General features: G+C 40.1%; 1 protein-coding gene across 1 annotated transcript in view; it reads right to left on the bottom strand.

Annotated features, from left to right (window-relative positions):
- Positions 1-18,466, bottom strand: part of CRADD (CASP2 and RIPK1 domain containing adaptor with death domain) — a 191,776-nt gene that overhangs the window by 128,163 nt on the left and 45,147 nt on the right. The gene's annotated exons all lie outside the window — the stretch shown is intronic.

Raw genomic sequence — 18,466 nt, 5'->3', positions numbered from 1 at the left:
CATCTTATTACCAAGTTTCAGAACAGTTTTCCTAACCGCCTGATTCAGTTGTCCACAATAATAACAACTATACTTGTCTCCCTGAAAAATCCACCTAAATAAAAAACCAGAACAGAGGCTGAATCTGAGGTTTAGTGTCAAATTCATTCTCCAAAGTTCCTTCCACACGATCCTTACCTCCCCTTTATTAGGATTCCTGACAAACACTGACTTTAGATCCTGAAGTGGCCCGCTTACAGGCATAAAAATGACCTATTCATCTTCATGTTCATCACAAAAGCCCCACAGATCTTGCTGTTGATTCGGTCACAGAACAAAACTTCACCAAGTAACTACTATGTACGAGGAGCTGTGTTAGGTTTGTTATATTGAACAGAGTCTGTGGCGGATTCATGTCAATGTACGGCAAAACCAATACGGTATTGGAAAGTAAAAAATAAATAAATAAAATTTAAAAAAACAATAAAGGAAATGAATATAGCCAGGAGAGAATGCCTCAACAGTCACGGAAGAAATGTGCAAACAACAACAACAAAAAAAAATCTACCATAATTGCAAAGCCAAGGGAGGAAAAGAAAAAGGATTAAAAGAGAAAGCATGTCAACATTGGCAGCAATGGCTGTGTGTGCTGGAAGATAAACAAACAAAAAACATAGTAGGAAACAAAGAAACAGGTAACAGGAGAACTGCTCAATCTTACTTTCACTAAAAAGCCAAGTTTATGATGACAGTTAACTGGATTTGAAGAGAAACCCTAAAAACTAAAGAGAAACAAGTTACTTCAAAGTACTCACATCTGAGTTTAAAAATACAAGGGAAACGCTGGAATATTCCCAAAGGAGCCTCGTCTAGTTTTTAATGTTACATGATGTCCACTTGAGAGGCCAAGTGGACATCATGCAAACCATGTTCCTCCCTTGTTTGAAAACCTTCAGGGGCTTCTTGTTCTTTGAATGAAATTCATACTCCCATCCAGGGCACACAAGGTTCAATACGGTCTAGACCCAGCCTGCCTTCCCCTCTACACCTGATCCTCTCCCCTGTGCTCAAGAAGCTCAAATAATCTGCTTCTGATAGGTCCTAAGACACACCAAGCTCCTCCCCATCCTATTGTTGTTTAATTGCGAAGTCATGTTCAGCTCTTTGCAACTGCAGGGACTGCCAGGCTCCTCTGTCCACAGGAATTTCCAGGCAAGTGAGGTTGCCATTTCCTTCTCAAAGGGATCTTCCTGACCAGGGATTAAATCCACATCTCCTGCATTAGCAGGGGAATTCTTTACCACTGAGCCACCAGGGAAGCCCCCTCCCCATCTTAGGACCTGTGAACTTGCTAGCCCTCTATCTAGGATGCTCCTGGCATGGCTATGTCCTACCCATCCTTCAGGTCTCAGTTTTAACATCAACTTCTCAAACAGACCTTCTCTAACCACCCCGACTCACCCACCCACCCATTCACATCTTACCAATGTTCTAACACAGTACCCGCATCTGTTTCCATAACAGCATGAATCTTGTCTATGCCATTATAATCCCAGAACAGTGCCTGGGACTAACTAAGCATTTAATATCATTGAAAGAATGCATGTAGTCAATATAAAGAGCTAGAGTGCCACCAAGCAGCACCTGTGTCAAAGCCCCAGAATAGCTGTGAAACTTCTAGTGGCTTCTTTAAAGTCTTATTGCTATTCTTGTTAAGCCCCAGTCCATGGGGCAATGTCAGCCCTTGTGGCTGCAAACAACTTTCACATAAACTCCAAAGATATTTTAGGTTCCAGACTAACTTCCAGAAGAGACTGCAGATGATTCTTTCTTCCAGAAACTTCCAAGTCTGAGGGTTTATCAAGCCTAGATCAGACCCTACCCAGGGAGTGGATGCCATGGTCAAGTTAGAAACAAGTGGACACATTTTAGGGCCTTCATGCCCTTACAGATGGAGAAGGCGATGGCACCCCACTCAGGTGTTCTTACCTGGAGAATCCCAGGGATGGGGGAGCCTGGTGGGCTGCCATCTATGGGGTCGCACAGAGTCAGACACGACTGAAGCTACTTAGCAGCAGCAGCCTTTACAGAGCACTTTTCCATTACAACCGCCCCACACGTCACTTGAGAAGCCTCTCCTATCCCGCTTACAGACACACCACATCTCCACTGAATCCTGGCTCCCTGCTTCTTGGCCAATGTTCAGGGGAAGAAGGAAAAAACTACCACAAGGTACGTGAGGGGACCACAGTGCTGAAGGATGCCATCGTTTATCAAGCACCATTCCATGTGAGGCACTTGCACATAAAATCACATTGACTTCAGAACAATGTCTTCTCAACCAGCCCATGAAGCAGATTGGACTTTTTTTTTTTTTTTTTTTTACAAGTTGAGCAGACCACCTAAGGTCACACAGCCAGAGGGTGGCAGAGGCTAGTTCTAGACCCAAGTCTAACTGCCTTTAGAAGTTTTTTATTTCTGGCACCAACTGGTACCTTTACAGGCAGTTTTGGGAGAAAGGTGGGGAGAGGAAATACCATCCGTGACATCCTTGCTGGGCTCCCTGCATTCAAAGGAAAGGAAAAGTTAAGAGAAGAGAAACAGTGGGGAGTAGAGAAATGAATATGGGAAGGGAAAGAAAGTCCCCCATCTTGTTCTCCCACCTTCCCTCTCTCACGCTTCTTACCAGTCCCCGGCCCTTGGCCTTGAACCTTCACCAGCACCTGCCTGACACAAGCCCTTTCCTGGGTTACAGAGAAGAGGGTGTTTCTGCTCTGATCCAGCCTTATGGAAACACTTAACTCTTGCTATAGGGCTGCAATATAGTGATGATTTACTGGCTTCCCTAATTGGAATTCAACACATTTTCCCATAAAATAACATTGTATTGTGGTTAGGATTTATAATACCAGTAGCTTTTTTATATTAAAAAAAAAGTATAATAGAGATCCACTAATCTGAAATCCAAAATGCTCTGAAACCCAGAAGTTTTTTCATAACTTATTTGGCAGCAAAATCTGACCTGACCTGAACTCATTTGGCCTGAATTCATTTGGCGACAAAACCTGACCTGAACTGACAGGAGGCTATTTATAGCTTTTATTTATTCCACTGAGTGTGAATATTCATCAGTTTCACTGCAGAAGTATTAATGTGTTTGATTATAGGATTCTGCTCCAGACCACACTGCAGCGCTATGTAATAACTGGTATATGCACAGTATTATCCTTCTCAAAAAAACAAAACAAAACTCAAAGTCAGCAAAATCTGGCCTCAAAGGTTTTGAATACAGAATTGTAGACCTGTATTTATTCAGATTTAACCTCCTTGAACCTTGGGTACACTGCAAGTCTGAAATTAGGTTGTAGACAACATCATTTCTTTGGTAAAATATATTCTTAATTTCAAACAGGCAACTTAAAAATGAATTTTTGGAATACCACTAATTCATGGGTTGGAAACTATATAAAAATATACAATAAAGAAAAAATTCTTCATGATAAAAGGTTTCCATTCTAGAAAAAAAAAAATCAAGATTCTGCTTCCCATTCTCACAGAATCTTCAGGGAAGTCTCCAGCTTCCGAAAAGAATGGCCAGTCTCCTTGGACCTCTCTGTGCATTGAGGAGAGTATTGGAATGTGTTGGAATATTAGAACATGGACCAAGGAAAAGAGGGAATACTAAAAATCCTGCTAACTGCTTCCATTCTGCCATTCTGTTCATTCTTACTAAAGCCAAACTTATGTTTTTATAACTGTAATTGCAATTCAAAGTTAACCTTTCTAGCAGAAGGAAAGCATCAAGATTAAGTTCAAAGGAAAATTCCAATCTTCTTATAGTCATTTTATGAATGTGATGAATCCTGTAGCTGATTACTTTGATGCCATTTTGTTTTGGTGGCTAGAAAAAAAAATCAGAACCAAATTTATAGTCTAGTTCCAGCACCTGTATAGAGTTTTATACGACATTTTCTTTGCAGTAACCCTCCCATACCAGTCTTGTTATTTTTCTCCTAACTTTATCCTCCTTTTGTACAGTTGCTTCATCTATTTCTTTTATGTGGTGGTGGTGGGAGTAACGATGGTGGATATATACATATGTGTAAATTTCCTCAAAACCCTTTTGTAGTAAGGTGGACTATAGATAAGTAAACAAGTAATTGTATACGTAATAATGAACTGGTGTGGGTCCATGGGCTTCCAGAACTCTAAATCATTCTGTTTGATCAACCGCATAAAGGCTTGAGACATAATTAAAATCTATATAAAAACGCCCATGACCATCACTCATTACATGAAGATTATCCCAAATTAGGGAAAGCAAAAGAAACTCGTTAGCTAAGTTGTGCGCTTCAAATATATAGTCACCCGAGATGTGTGGCTGTGATTTGATCACTACCTCATCTGAAGGCTAAGGCACAAGTTTTAGCTCTCAGCATACGTGCTGCCTATCCCTCAGCCCTGTATCTCCAGACTATCAGTTACGTCTCACAGAATCACATCTGAGCCTGAGACTGGCAGATTCCCACTTCTTGCACCAGGCCCCTTCTTACTGGAGTTCCTGGAAGAAGGTGGGAAAGTCCTAAAGAGTATTCATAAAACTCCCCAAGAGCCACTATCTGTTCCACTGCTGCATCTGATGAGCATCCTTTTAGTTTCTTTTCGGTAGTTCCAAAGCACTAGAATTTTCCCATGTATAATCTGTACTTTTGAATTGCTGCCTAGGTTAAAAATCTCTGAAGGGAAAAATCAGAATTTAAAAAAGAAATGATAGTCAAGATTCATAAATAGTAAATTAGGATGCAAAATGTAAGCCTGCATTCCCCCTACCCCAAGGCGTAAGAACTATGCAGCTCCAACAAAAAGTGAAGAGGGGCTTTGCGTGGGCCCTATATTAGGAAGTTGCATATTCAAGCACATTTTAGGTATGAGTAAAGTTAACAGCTAGGTCAGGGGACCCAGTTTCTTATCTAAAATTAGACTCTAGTAGAATTCTACTTGAATATATCAAAAATTCTCCAAGGCCGAAATGATACTGCAGAGGAAAACCAATCTTTTAAAAATATGATTATTAGTAGTATATACAGTACTGGTACTATAAACTGAGTCCTATCTGATGCTATCCTATAATAATGCCAAAAACAAAACAAGAAGATTGGGAAAGGCTTCACAATACAGAAGTTTGAGTTTAAAAACAAAAAACTTATAAGTGATTGTTTATTATTTTATTAAACCTCTAAAAATTCTTTGTACATAACCTTTGATGTTACCTGACACTTTTAGTTTTAATTTTACTCTGCAAACTTTTGACAATTAAGATGCTTAAAATCTCTTTAAAATGTGGGATTGTGACTACTACCATCCCAGAAAATCCGTAACTAGAAGAATAAGGTAAACAAAATTCTAAAGATAAGCCTTCGAGATTCCCATCCCCTCGTATTCAATCAAGCACTAAGCTAGGTACCACTGTGAAGAGATTTTGCTGGGTAATTAAGGTTACTCATCATTTGACTTTATCCAGGTGGGCCCAATGGAACTGTAAGAGAAGAAAACAGGGAAGGCAGCGAGATTCACAGCCCAAGGATTCCGCATACTATTGCTGGCCCTGGAGATGAGGGGCCGGGGAGCGTGAGCCAAGGAACGTGGAGCTGAGGAAGACCGCTGGCTGAAGGAAGGGGGGCCTCAGTCCCACAACCACATGGAACTGAATTCTCCCCCAGGATCTACAGTTAAGAGTCCAGGCCTGCTGCTCTCTTCACATGGGGCCTCGTGAGGACCTGAACAGAGAACCGAGAAGAGCCGTGGAAAGGTGGGACAACAACTGGATGTTGTTGCAAGCTACTCACTTTGTGGGAACTTGTTATAAGAGCAGTAGAACACTAACAGAGGTAAAGCAAAAAGGAACCAAAAGACGGGCATTTCTGAGTCCAGTAAACTTATCTTTATTTAATGATTTCAGCTAAAGCACAGAACGTTACATAGAAAACTAAAAGTAAACACAAAAACTTACCATAAGAGAACACTGAATATAAGCATAAAATCATCAAAGGGATCTTTTAAATGAAAACTGTGTTGCCAATATACCATTTTATTGCTTAATCTCAAGTACTACCCTGAGATGGGAGATTCTGCCATTGTTTCTAAGCAGCTCAAAAGAAGATTCATAAGGCATAAAGCAAGAATTTGGAGCTCCAAATATGGTTATCTTTACTATGAATCTAATCTCTTGTCTTATTATGATCTCCAAGTATATAACACACTCACTAAAATACGTGAAAAAAAATCAGACTTTTATTATTTAAAGAGCAGGAACCAAGGAGAGAATTCAATTTAGTAAAAAGAGTAACATTCTAATAATCAGAGCTCTCCAGCAAAAGAACGGACTGTCTCAAAAAGCAGTCAGAAATGTTATAAAAGAGTTTCTTACAATTCCATTTAAAAACTGGCTTAAATGACCTCTACACTCTTTTACCTTAGATTCTGTGGTTCCATCAACCTAGTCACAGTTAAACCCGCTGCTAGAACCATAGTGGCATTATCAGAGTACTAGCTAAGTTACAAGTGAACTTATTAAACTTTAACATTTAGGTATGCAGGGCAATTCTCATAGCAACATAAAGTACTAGCATTCTAAGTTTCTAAACAGGAATAACAGATACCAATATGCAAAAACGAAAGTATTTTAAAAGACAGCCTTTTTTGTTGTTGTTTTTGATTCTGCAGAATTTTTTTTTCAGAAGGGAAGTTTGGATGCATCCTTCTGGTTGTAAAGTGGGAGATGAGAATGGGAAGAGTTCCTCCCTGAAGATAAGGGCCCCGGAACACAAGGCGTTAATGCTCTGGCGCCGCACAGACACCTGACTCCACTAGTACAGTTGCAAAACAAAATCTGCCGAACCCGCTCATCGCACAAGGACAAGAAATTTCCCGGCAACCTGCGACGGCGAATTCACCGAGAATGGGCAGCAGCCTATCGTAAGGAATGCCAACTTTCCCGGGATTTTCTTTCCCGAACATAAATGCAAGTGTTTAATGCAAGATTCACGTTTCGCGCAGGTTCATGTTAGGTTTGGTTTGTTTCCTTGAGATCGGCCGACTTTCCCTGGTTTTGGTTGAGTGAGAAAGGGCCGCCAATCGCTTCCTAGTTACCTTTCACTAAGGCCAAAGTGGACAAATGCAAATAAACACGTCTTTCAAGTACACCTCTGTCACTCCGAGCGCCGCGTTTGTGTAAGATGCTGGGAACGGAGGGAAACTGCCGAGTCACCCGCAGAGCACTCCCGGGGCGCCCCCGGGGTGGTGGGGTGGCCGGGCTGCAAAGGAGCGCCGTGCGCCCCGCCAAGCTGCCTGCTTATCTGCTGCTCGCACAGCGCCACCGCACTCACCAGTTCCTAGAGAAGGGATTCTGAGAAACGAGAACGAGCCTGGTTCCCTAGAAACATTAAATTAACACAAGGGGTCTGGAAACGAAACAGCAGATGCCTGAAAGCCTTCCCCTGGACTGTTTCCTGCCTTCTTGGAAAATCTTTGCATTAAAATAGATTGGATTACCCTGCATAGCCAGATGCTGCTCCAGAACTTCGTTTGGGGTGAACGTGAAAGCAAAGTTTGCCATCTTTTAAAAAGATTTTTCTTTCCGAGGTGGCTTGAATAGCCTGTTGGGGTTGTGGATATCAGCTGGAACCCGAAGCTGAGGCTGTTTGCATTACAATAGAAACTTTCCATAACATTGACTTGCAAATCAGATAACAAAAAAGCTGGCAGAGTAGAAAGGTAGAGAGCTTGGAATGAGTAGTGAGAGTTCAGAATCCGAGATTCAAGTCCCTGAAAACTGTCGCACAGTCCAGCCCCCTTATCTCACAAAGGAGAAAATAATATGAGTTTTTCTCTCCAAGCCTATTTACTTTGACCACAGCTTTAAGAAAACAACAGAGTAAAACTAATAGCATTTCCAAAGAGTCAAAATCAGAAGCAGAAAGGCTGATGAGTAAAATCGTATCTGCCTCCTCATTCTAAAAACCCATGCACTAACCTCCATTGACCTTATCTGCAAATTAATCTTATATAATTCATACATTCAAACCAAGATTAATAACCACACACCTTAAGAACAGTGGGCCTTAAAACAGAATGCACTCCTGTGTCATCTTTACTTTCATATTTAACACTGTTGGTAGCTAAGACCCAAGGCTTCCTATGAGACACCAGGGTTTTAGAGAGAAATAGCGTTTTTACTGTAGTAGCGCCTTCCTTGATATTTTAACTTTTCCTCTTAATAGCCTTTCAGGTGGGACTCTGTGATCATCAGCTACTGTTTTACTACATGCATCATGCTTTCTAGTAAATCAGACAGCAACCTGCAGTCCTAAAAGGATTCGGTGTTTATCCCAGAGCTTTGGAAGCACAACACGGGAAAGCAGTATATTACATGATCCTCCGAACAAAAGTAAAATTAAGTATCTTTGCCTGAGCGTGAAAGCAACAAAACTCATTTTAAAGCAATGCAGTTAGACAGAGTCATTTCATCTGTAATAGGGCAAGTGTACAGCTCCATAAGCAGTCCTCAGTATTTCTGTTCTAACAACTCACAGGGAATATACAAAATCTATCGTTCCTCCCTCATAAGGCAAAAAACTAAATAGCAACTTCAGGGCTTCTAAGTTAATGGTTGAACTTACAGAAAAGCAAAGAAAAATTTTTAATGTTTATAAGAAAGCAAAGGAAAATGCTGCAAAAATTATTTGGCTGGCAGGCCACGGAGAAAGCTGGAATTTCTGCAGGACTCACCAAACTACAGAGCTGTTTTAAAACCGAAAGTCAGACAGCTTTGAACAGGTATTAAGTATTTTATACAACAAAATTATCAAATTTACATATTTTTTATATCACAAGTAGAATCATTTCTAACTATTATGGGAAAACTAATGTTATACAAAAATAACTAAACTACTATGACAAGAATAAATAACCAGCCACACAGTATTATTACTCAATTCTGGCCTTAAAAAAAAAATGACCAGAGAATTTCAAAATGATTAGGAATGATCGAGGATGACTCCTATATTTTCTACGTAGGTAGTGACGTTAAGAATATGGTTTTCACAGAATACAGCCCACTAGTTCTTAATCACAATAACAAACAAAATGAATTGACTCAGATAGCTTCTTTTTTACATTTTTTAAATTAAAAATAAAAGTAGCAAACCACAGTGTTACAGAAGCTTAACAAATTTTAAAATCCCCTCCAAATTATGTTTTAAAAAAGAGGGGGCAGTATTCATGCCATAGAAAAATGTAGATAGTTTATAATCCTCAGAATTCCTTTCACATAGCTAATGGGTATCTCATTTCTGGGATTTCTTCACACTTAATTGAAATGTTAAAGAAATGGAGAAATATTTAGATATTGATAAAGTTGTTCTAATTACCCTGTTTCACTAACTTCAGCTCATTCAGTTCAATATCTAGTAAGTGCCTGTCTGCTTCAGCTGACTCTTTTTTTCTATTTTAAAAATCATTACTAAACAAATAAGGTTACTACTAGTTAAAACTCTAAATCCAAATGTCTTTCACTCTGTTGTAAAAATGTACACAGTATTAGGTGAGTATACTTTTCCTTCCACATATTTTTGTATTCTTGGCCAAACTACCCCGGTAATGTTTAAGTTTATGATCTGTTATCCTAAAATAAAAACCTTTGCATTTTATGCTATAAAAATCAGCAAACCTCTTTTAAAGTTAGACCTTTCAAAATAAATGATACAAATATTGTAGGAAAGTCCTATATAATTAAAGAAGGTAACTGGTAATAAGGAAGAAAATTGAAGGCATATTTGTAATAAATCAAAAGCAGAGTTGTAAATAGGTTCCACAATTATTACTAATGTTATTTATAAAATACTGGTCTTTCCATTAATTCAGAAGTATAAACTGCAGGGTGCTTTCTTTAAAAATGAAAAATATTTTTCTGATTTTTGTATGTTTCAGGTAAGAATGACTATTTTAAAAACAGAAGACAACTTCCAGGATCTTTCTTTTTCTCCATTTCAAAACTACGAGTTTTCTTTCTTTTTGAATTCTTGAAATTCAATGACATTGTCATAGCTCTGAGAACCAAGATAACAGAAACCACCAACTGTAGGAGCCTTGATGCTTTCGATTATATTTTCCTAGAAAGATTTATATGATATTGATATGTAATCTCAATAGCTCTTTTTAAAGAGAAATCCTCCAATGCCCGTAAAAGTTAGTTTAAATCTCGGCAGTTCAGACAAATTTAGTCCATTGACATACTCTAAAAACAGAATGTAATAAGGCCTAAGTAACATATTTTAAATAGTATGTTCTATACTTTCAAGAGATATATTATATTAAGATAAGTGAATACCAACCTCAGATCTGTGTTGGAAATGAGCAGGGGACACATTTTTTAAAAGAGGAAGAGGCTACATTAATCCCTGCTCAAATCTCTGTTGGGTTGTAAGAGAGAGAGATGCAAAGAACAGCCGGCCAGGTTCCTTATCAGGCGAGCAGCTGCCCATCCCTGGACATTATACATCCTACTGTGTCCTGACCATTGTCAATCAGAATAGCTCAGTTCAAGCATCTCTAAGGTCAGATACCTTTGTATTTTGTTGTAAGAAGACAGGAAAAACAAATATATAAAACTCTCTTGCCAAACTCCCTGCTTCTTTTCAGAATCACGTTCTGCTAATAGAAATTAGTATAATAAAGAAAGAAACCACTAGGAACCTAAATGATTTCCCTTTAAGACATATTTTAAGGCAGAGAAGACATGTTCTTTTTTTCTTTCTTTTTTTAAGCCAGACTCTCTGGGTTACTTATAAGTTTTATTCTGCTTGAATCTGGTCCCTGTTATCTTTTGTAATTTTCTGGAAAGAAATGAGATTTCCATTGTTTACAAAGATGAAACAAGAGGTTAACACTTTACGCACAAAAAAAGAATAATCAAAGGTTAGAGTGATGTCAATTTTAGTTTTTGCTGTGAGCTGGGTTTTTCTTTCCCCCTTTTGTGCAGTGGGGGTGGGGTGAGGTGGAGTGGGGTGGGGGTGAGGCAGGTGTGAGGAATTGACTGCTTTCTTAAAGGAGGAGTGGACTTTCACCTTCTGTTCTGTTTCTAAGGAGGGGGCCTGCTTTGCCAGCTCTTCTGGGTAGACTTCGTAACAGATTCGGCAGCCTCTATTCTCTAGGAAGGCTGAAGTTGGCAACTGCACCTCATGGAAGATTCCACAAAAGGCTAAATTAGGATGAGATCGTCAACAGGCTTCAAAAAGGCAGAGTTCCAGGCCCCATCCCTGAGGCCAAAGGGGCCTCCTTCAGATCCTCGTCCCCACAGTCTGACACTTTTGGCCTTTCCTTTCTCATCTAGCTTTCCACCTCATTATTCTGCCAGCCCTTCCTTTTTCCTCTAACCCTGCAAAAAAAGTGAGCAGTGCTGTTGTTTTGCTCCAACTGACAAAACAGCTAAGAAACAGCAGAAGAACATGACTGCCCTTTTCAAAATGGGCCACGTGATCACCCTATTTAAATCCAGCTCTTACAGTAAAAATGAATAGGGAGGAAGGGAGCTGTTTATGAAACTCTCCTGCCTGCCTTCATAATACTCTCATCTCCCTTCTCAGCCTCCTAAATACCCAAATGAAATTATATAATAAGCTTTATTTTCTCACTCTGAAATTCTTCCTGCGTCCAAATTGCTAATGCGGCAGGTTCCAGCTGCCTAAATTCCCTAAACAACATTCCCTGTTCCATAAAAAGCATGCAACTGCAAGCACAGCAGTCCTGCTCCAGTTCTGAGAACTAGAAACTGACTACCCAGTTCCTCGGCCTGGGAAGGCCATGAAACAGGCAACATGGATGATTTAAAGGTACACAATATCCAAGGTTCCACTGCACTCCCAGGCAGCCAAGAGTGACCTAAGAGAGGCCACCCTCCATTTTAATTCAGTTACCTCTGCTCCATAAGAAAACACCCCTCCAATGGAGAGGGGTTTCAGGGAGCCCTGAAATTGTACTGCTTTTTATGAGTGCATTTGTTTCATGAAGAAACAGCAGAGTTCCACAAAACACAGTTCTTCGTTATGTGACTTGAAAACTGTACATCCCAGGATAGCAAATCCAGTCAAGTGCAAGGTTTGGGTCCTTTCTTGCAAATTATTTAACACAACTTCCATGTTTACAAAACAGTCATTGATTTTTCTCTGACATATATAGTATATGCCCCTACCTCTGGCAAAAATACTACCCAAACCAACCTAAGAGACACAAATGCTTCATTTTGATCTTCCAGACTTAAAAGAAAGAGATTCCATAACCCACCTGCACCGCCAGACCTGACACGGCCTTTGTGCTTGACAATCCAGCAGCATCTAATCGCTCTGGAGCTCCCTGCGCCAGCCGCGCCAGTCCACGTCTCTCTGTCTCGCCACGCACTCCTTCCTTTACTTGGGACACCCTCTCTGACCTTGGCCACAGAGCAAACTCGAATTTATTCTTCAATAGATGGGTCTATGAAGAGGCCCACCTGTCCCAGATCCAAGTCCAGCCCTTCCTCCTGTGTCACTTGTACACATACCTGCACTGCGTCTCTCAGACGCACAGTGCACTGTGTTTTTCATGTCTGTCTCCCCTGCTGGACTCAAATTCCTTGAGAAACTAATTGTTCTTGTATCTCCAGTGCCCTGCGTATTTTGCGCACACACACACACACACACACACCCCCATGGTGCTATAAACAAGAACTAACCTGATGTGGCTGTGAAATGACTTCTAGCTTTTAAACGTAATGAGCCTAGTGCAAGGCTGATATAGATCCTGCTGGTTGAACCCAAGTCTATCATGCCATAGTCTGAAACCATTTGTTCCAGGTCTGTCCTCAGAGGAACAGAAAAACTAGTCACACTTCTCTGTCCTCTCTAGCATAATTAGATGGGGGTGGGAGCTGGGGCGGAGAAGGCAATGGCACCCCACTCCAGTACTCTTGCCTGGGAAATCCCATGGACGGAGGAGCCTCATAGGCTGCAGTCCATGGGGTCGCTAAGAGTCGGACACGACTGAGCAACTTCACTTTCACTTTTCACTTTCATGCATTGGAGAAGGAAATGGCAACCCACTCCAGTGCTCTTGCCTGGAGAATCCCAGGGACAGAGGAGCCTGGTGGGCTGCCATCTATGGGGTCACACAGAGTCAGACATGACTGACATGACTTAGCAGCAGCAGCAGCAGGGAGCTGGGAAACAGGGAAATAATCAGGCTACCTAGTCACATCCTGAAAGAAATCAGTGTGGAACTCAAGGAAACTACTGAATCTATCAAAATTTAACACATCTTCCATCAATCCATCAAAAGTATTTGAAATGCCATTGATGGACATAAGACAATTTACTACGGAGAACAAAATAACTCTAGGAGAAGGAAGAATCTGAGGGAGAGCTGGGATTAGGTGATATTTTTAAGTGAAGATGGGAAAACATTAATGGTGGAGGTCAAAATGGAAAGTTCTGAACCTAAGGACTTTAGAGATCAGTTTGGTTTCTTTTTCTAGTAATAGGTTGACCACAGACAAGAATAATAGGAATGTGATTTCCCAATTCCCACCACGTCCTCCACTGCCGTTTAAGACTCCAGCAACATGCTTGTGCTGACAAACGCGAGTGCCATGGACGGATTCACACCATAGTTCCACTGCTATGGTTCTGTTTTGAGGTTCTCTTTCTTCATTTTAACAATTTATGTACCATAATCCTCCAAAGTTTTCACCAGACAAGACCAAACAGAGTGAGGCAGAAAACAGGGGCTAAGATCTCTCGAGGACCTCTTACATGTGCCACTCACTGCATATACCACTCTCCCAATAAACCCACTTGGAAGGCACATTTATTCCTATTCTCAATGCAGTTTTAAACCTGTGTCTCTCCAGTTCTATCTCCGGTATTCTTTCTCTAAATCATACTATCAGTTCAGTCACTCAGTTGTGTCCGACTCTTTCAGACCCCATGGACTGTAGCACTCCAGGCCTCCCCGTCCATCACCAACTCCTGGAGCTTACTCAAACTCATGTCCATTGAGTTGGTGATGCCATCCAACCATCTCATCCTGTCATCTCCTTCTCCTCCCGCCTTCAATCTTTCCCAGCATAAGGGTCTTTTCAAATGAGACAATTCTTTGCATAAGGTGGCCAAAGTACTGGAGCTTCAGCTTCAGCATCAGTCCTTCCAATGAATATTCAGGACTGATTTCCTTTAGGATGGACTGGTTGGATTTCCTTGCTGTCCAAGGGACTCTTAAGAGTCTTCTCCACCATAGTCCAAAAGCATCAATTCTTCAGCACTCACCTTTCTTTATAGTCCAACTCTCACATCCATACATGACCACTGGAAAAACCATAGCTTTTACTAGATGGACCTTTGTTGGCAAAGTAATGTCTCTGCTTTTTAATATGCTGGCTAGGATGGTCATAACTTTTCCTCCAAGGAGTAAGCGCCTTTTAATTTCATGGCTGCAGTCACCATCTGTAGTGATTTTGGAGCCCCCAAATATGAAGTCTGTCACTGTTTCCATTGTTTCCCCATCTATTTGCTATGAAGTGATGGGACCAAATGCCATGATCTTTGTTTTCTGAATGTTGAGCTTAACCTTTTTCACTCTCCTCTTTCACTTTCATCAAGAGGCTCTTTAGTTCTTCACTTTCTGCCATAAGGGTGGTGTCACCTGCATATCTGAGGATATTGATATTTCTCCCAGCAATCTTGATTCCAGCCTGTGCTTCATCCAGCCCAGCATTTCACATGATGTACTCTGCATATAAGTTAAATAAGCAAGGTGACAGTATGCAGCCTTGATGTATTCCTTTCCTGATTTGGAACCATTCTGTTGTTCCATGTCCAGTTCTAACTGTTGTTTCCTGACCTGCATATAGATTTTTTAGGGGGCAGATAGGTGCTCTGGTATTTCCATCTCTTTAATAATTTTCCACAGTTTGTTGTGATTCACACAGTCAAAGGCCTTAGCAGAGTCAATAAAGCAGATGTTTTTCTGGAACTCTCTTGCTTTTTCTATGATCCAGCAGATGTTGGCAATTTGATCTCTGGTTCCTCTGCCTCTTCTAAATCCAACTTGAACATTTGGAAGTTCACAGTTCACATACTGTTGAACTCTGTCTTGGAGAATTTTGAGCATTGTTTTGCTAGCATGTGAGATGAGTGCAATTGTGTAGTAGTTTGAGCATTCTTTGGCATTGCCTTTCTTTGGGATTGCAGTGAAAACTGACCTTTTCCAGTCCTGTGGCCACTGCTGAGTTTTCCAAATTTGTTGGAATACTGAGTGTAGCACTTTCACAGCATTATTTAGGATTTGAAATAGCTCAACTGGAATTCCATCACCTCCACTAGCTTTGTTCGTAGTGATGCTTCCTAAGGCCCACTTGACTTCACATTCCAGGATGTCTGGCTCTGGGTGAGTGATCACACCATTGTGCTTATCTGGGTCGTGAAGATCTTTTTTGTACAGTTCTTCTGTGTATTCTTGCCACTTCTTCTTAATATCTTCTGCTTTGGTTAGGTCCATACAGTTTCTGTCCTTTATTGAGCCCATCTTTGCATGAAATGTTCCCTTGGTATCTCTAATTTTCTTGAAGAGATATCTAGTCTTTCCTGTTCTATTGTTTTCCTCTATTTCTTTGCACTGATCACTGAGGAAGGCTTTCTTGTCTCTCGTTGCTATTCTTTGGAACTCTGCATTCAAATGGGTGTATCTTTCCTTTTCTCCTTTGCCTTTAGCGTCTCTTCTTTTCTCAGCTATTTGTAAGGCCTCCTCAGACAACCATTTTGCCTTTTTGTATTTCTTTTTCTTGAGGATGGTCTTGATCCCTGCCTCTTGTACAACGTCATGAACCTCCGTCCATAGTTCTTCAGGCACTCTGTCTATCAGATCTAATCCCTTGAATCTATTGGTCACTTCCACTGTATAACTGTAAGGGATTTGATTTAGGTCATAACTGAATGGTCTAGTGGTTTTTCCTACTTTCTTCAATTTAAGTCTGAATTTGGCAATAAGGATCTATACCTTTGTCTAGTTTCAGCATTAAGAACATAGGAAGGCCACTTCAAAGGTAAGAGATGTCTCATTCATTCATTCATCCATTTATTCGACAGCTACTAAGAGCCAGGAACTGTGCTTCATTTTAGAATATAGGAAATAAACAAGTTCTGGTGCTTGACTTTAAATTTCTTAAAGTTTAGTGGGAAAGGGACACAAAGACAGATAACTTGTTTTATTCAATTTTCCGCAGTTCTGTATTGGGTCTTGTTTCTGCCCTTCATCATTTTTTGCTGCTACTTTACTAACTTTTCAAATCTTATCAGTGGCTTTCCCCTTTCTTATTTAAACATTAGTAAAACATGGGATACCTGCACCATTTCATAAACTGCCTGCATTGTTAGAATCAGATTCAAGAAGGGACTGAATAAAACATAAATTTGCTCCAGCCAGTCTCTATTCCATATTTTTAGAGCATTTAATATAAAGCCCAGTGTTAGCTGGGGAAATAGTAAGATAACCAGAGTTCTGCCTGCACAGAGCTTATCTGTTAACCATTCCAGATTCAGAGGAAGGCAGCAAATCCAGTCATTGTGACAGGCAGGTTTACAAAGAAAAACTACCCCAAGGCCAGGCCCTAGGTACACATTCTTCTGTAGTGATATCATTCATTACTTCAGATTCTTATTCTTTTGGTTTACCAAATGTAGTATTATGATCAATTTTTATAACTTCTTTAACTTTTCTAATATTGCATAGTCTTGGATATGTATACCCATTTTCTTAAAGAAATGAAACTAAAGGTAAAAAACAAGGAGAGAAAGTATAAAAAGCCCTTAAGATGTTCTTTGAAATTTATTAGCTTTCATAGCAATGACAATAGTTATCATTCATTGAATATCTGTTGCTTTGCTCCAAACATAGAGTTGGACACTTGGCCTATCACCTCTAATCCTCACAACATCTGACAAGGTAAGTATTACAGACCCCATTTCACAGGGGAGAAAACTCAGGCTCAGCATGGAAACGACTGGTCCAAGATTCTGGAGTTAATAATGGACACAGCCTGGGTTCAAACCATTACACAGTACAACATGCCTTGTTTCCATTATGCCACAAAATATTACAAAAAAATATTCTGAATGAGATTGAACTATATAATTAGAGCAACCCGAGCATTTACTATGTGTCAGATGCTATTAAGATTTTTATGAGAATTATCTCATTTAGTCCTCTTAACAGCCCTGTAAGGTTGGTATTTTTGAGATGAAGAAACTGAGAGAGACTTAGAGAGATTGGGTAACCTGCCAAAGGCCAACAAACTACCATGTAGTTGAACTTGTATTTTAACCTGGGTCTACCTGTCTCCAAAATGCATCTTCTTAACTGCTGCAGAAGAGTTCCACTATTTAAATAGTATCAGTGTAACTTGCAGCTTTCAAAGAGAATGTCAAAACAGAATAGGGTCAATAAACCACTTTAAAGATAATTTAAAATAACTACTACATAAAGACACTCTCTCTAAGAGCCCATTACTAATCATTTGCTCAGTGACTGTCACCTTGTTCTGTTACCATAGATGGCCTCTAGAACTATCTACAGTCAGCAATTTCACTACCAAGTGTTTTCCCTTTCATTTGGTAAGCAATTTAAAAATCTATGTCTTAAACTGCCAGTTCAGTCCAATGGAACTCAAATCCTTGCATCCAAATCTTCAAACATGACCAAAATACACACTCCTTAGTCCATAGTTCTCATCACTAAACAATGTGAACGGTTAGAAAGGTGCTGAAAAGCGCTGTGCAAACTGTTCACGTGCCTTATGTTAATTTCCACAGTTTCATAGTAAATTCTGGGTTATATCAAACCTTTTAAGATATTCTCAACATGACTGCTTCCCTGTGAGAAATAATACTTTTCTAAACCATTTTCTGGGGCAGGACTCCTCCTGTTTAGTTGCTCAGTCATGTCCAACTCTTTGCAAGCATTAGGAGTGTAGCTCACCAGGCTCCTCTGTCCTTGGGATTCTTCAGGCAAGAATACTGGAGTGGGTTGCCATGCCCTCCTCCAGGGGATCTTCCCAGCCCAGGGATGGAACCTGCATATCCTGTGTCTCCTGCACTGCAGGCAGATTCTTCACAAACAGCCTCGGCTACAATTTATAAAGACTACTTTTGAAAACTCTATTTATTATTAAGAAGACATCAGCCCAATAAGGAAATCTGACCTTGATCTCCCAATTGGGCAAACGTGAAAAAGACTTCCTTATATCTATTAAAAAGTTATTCACGTCAATTTCACATTGACTGGATTTTGTAAGCCAGTGAAAAAGAAGTCTGGCAATTCTTGGAAGAACATGTAGGAAATCATATGTTTATGTAAACTCATGCCTGTGTCAACTTTCAAAGAGTAAAATGTAAGTACAGGAAGT

The sequence above is a fragment of the Capricornis sumatraensis genome, chromosome 4, assembly GCF_032405125.1.
Source record: "Capricornis sumatraensis isolate serow.1 chromosome 4, serow.2, whole genome shotgun sequence".
Lineage (NCBI taxonomy): Eukaryota > Metazoa > Chordata > Mammalia > Artiodactyla > Bovidae > Capricornis > Capricornis sumatraensis.
The sequence above is the reverse complement of the archived record's forward strand: the minus strand, read 5'-3'. Positions and strand labels throughout refer to the sequence as shown.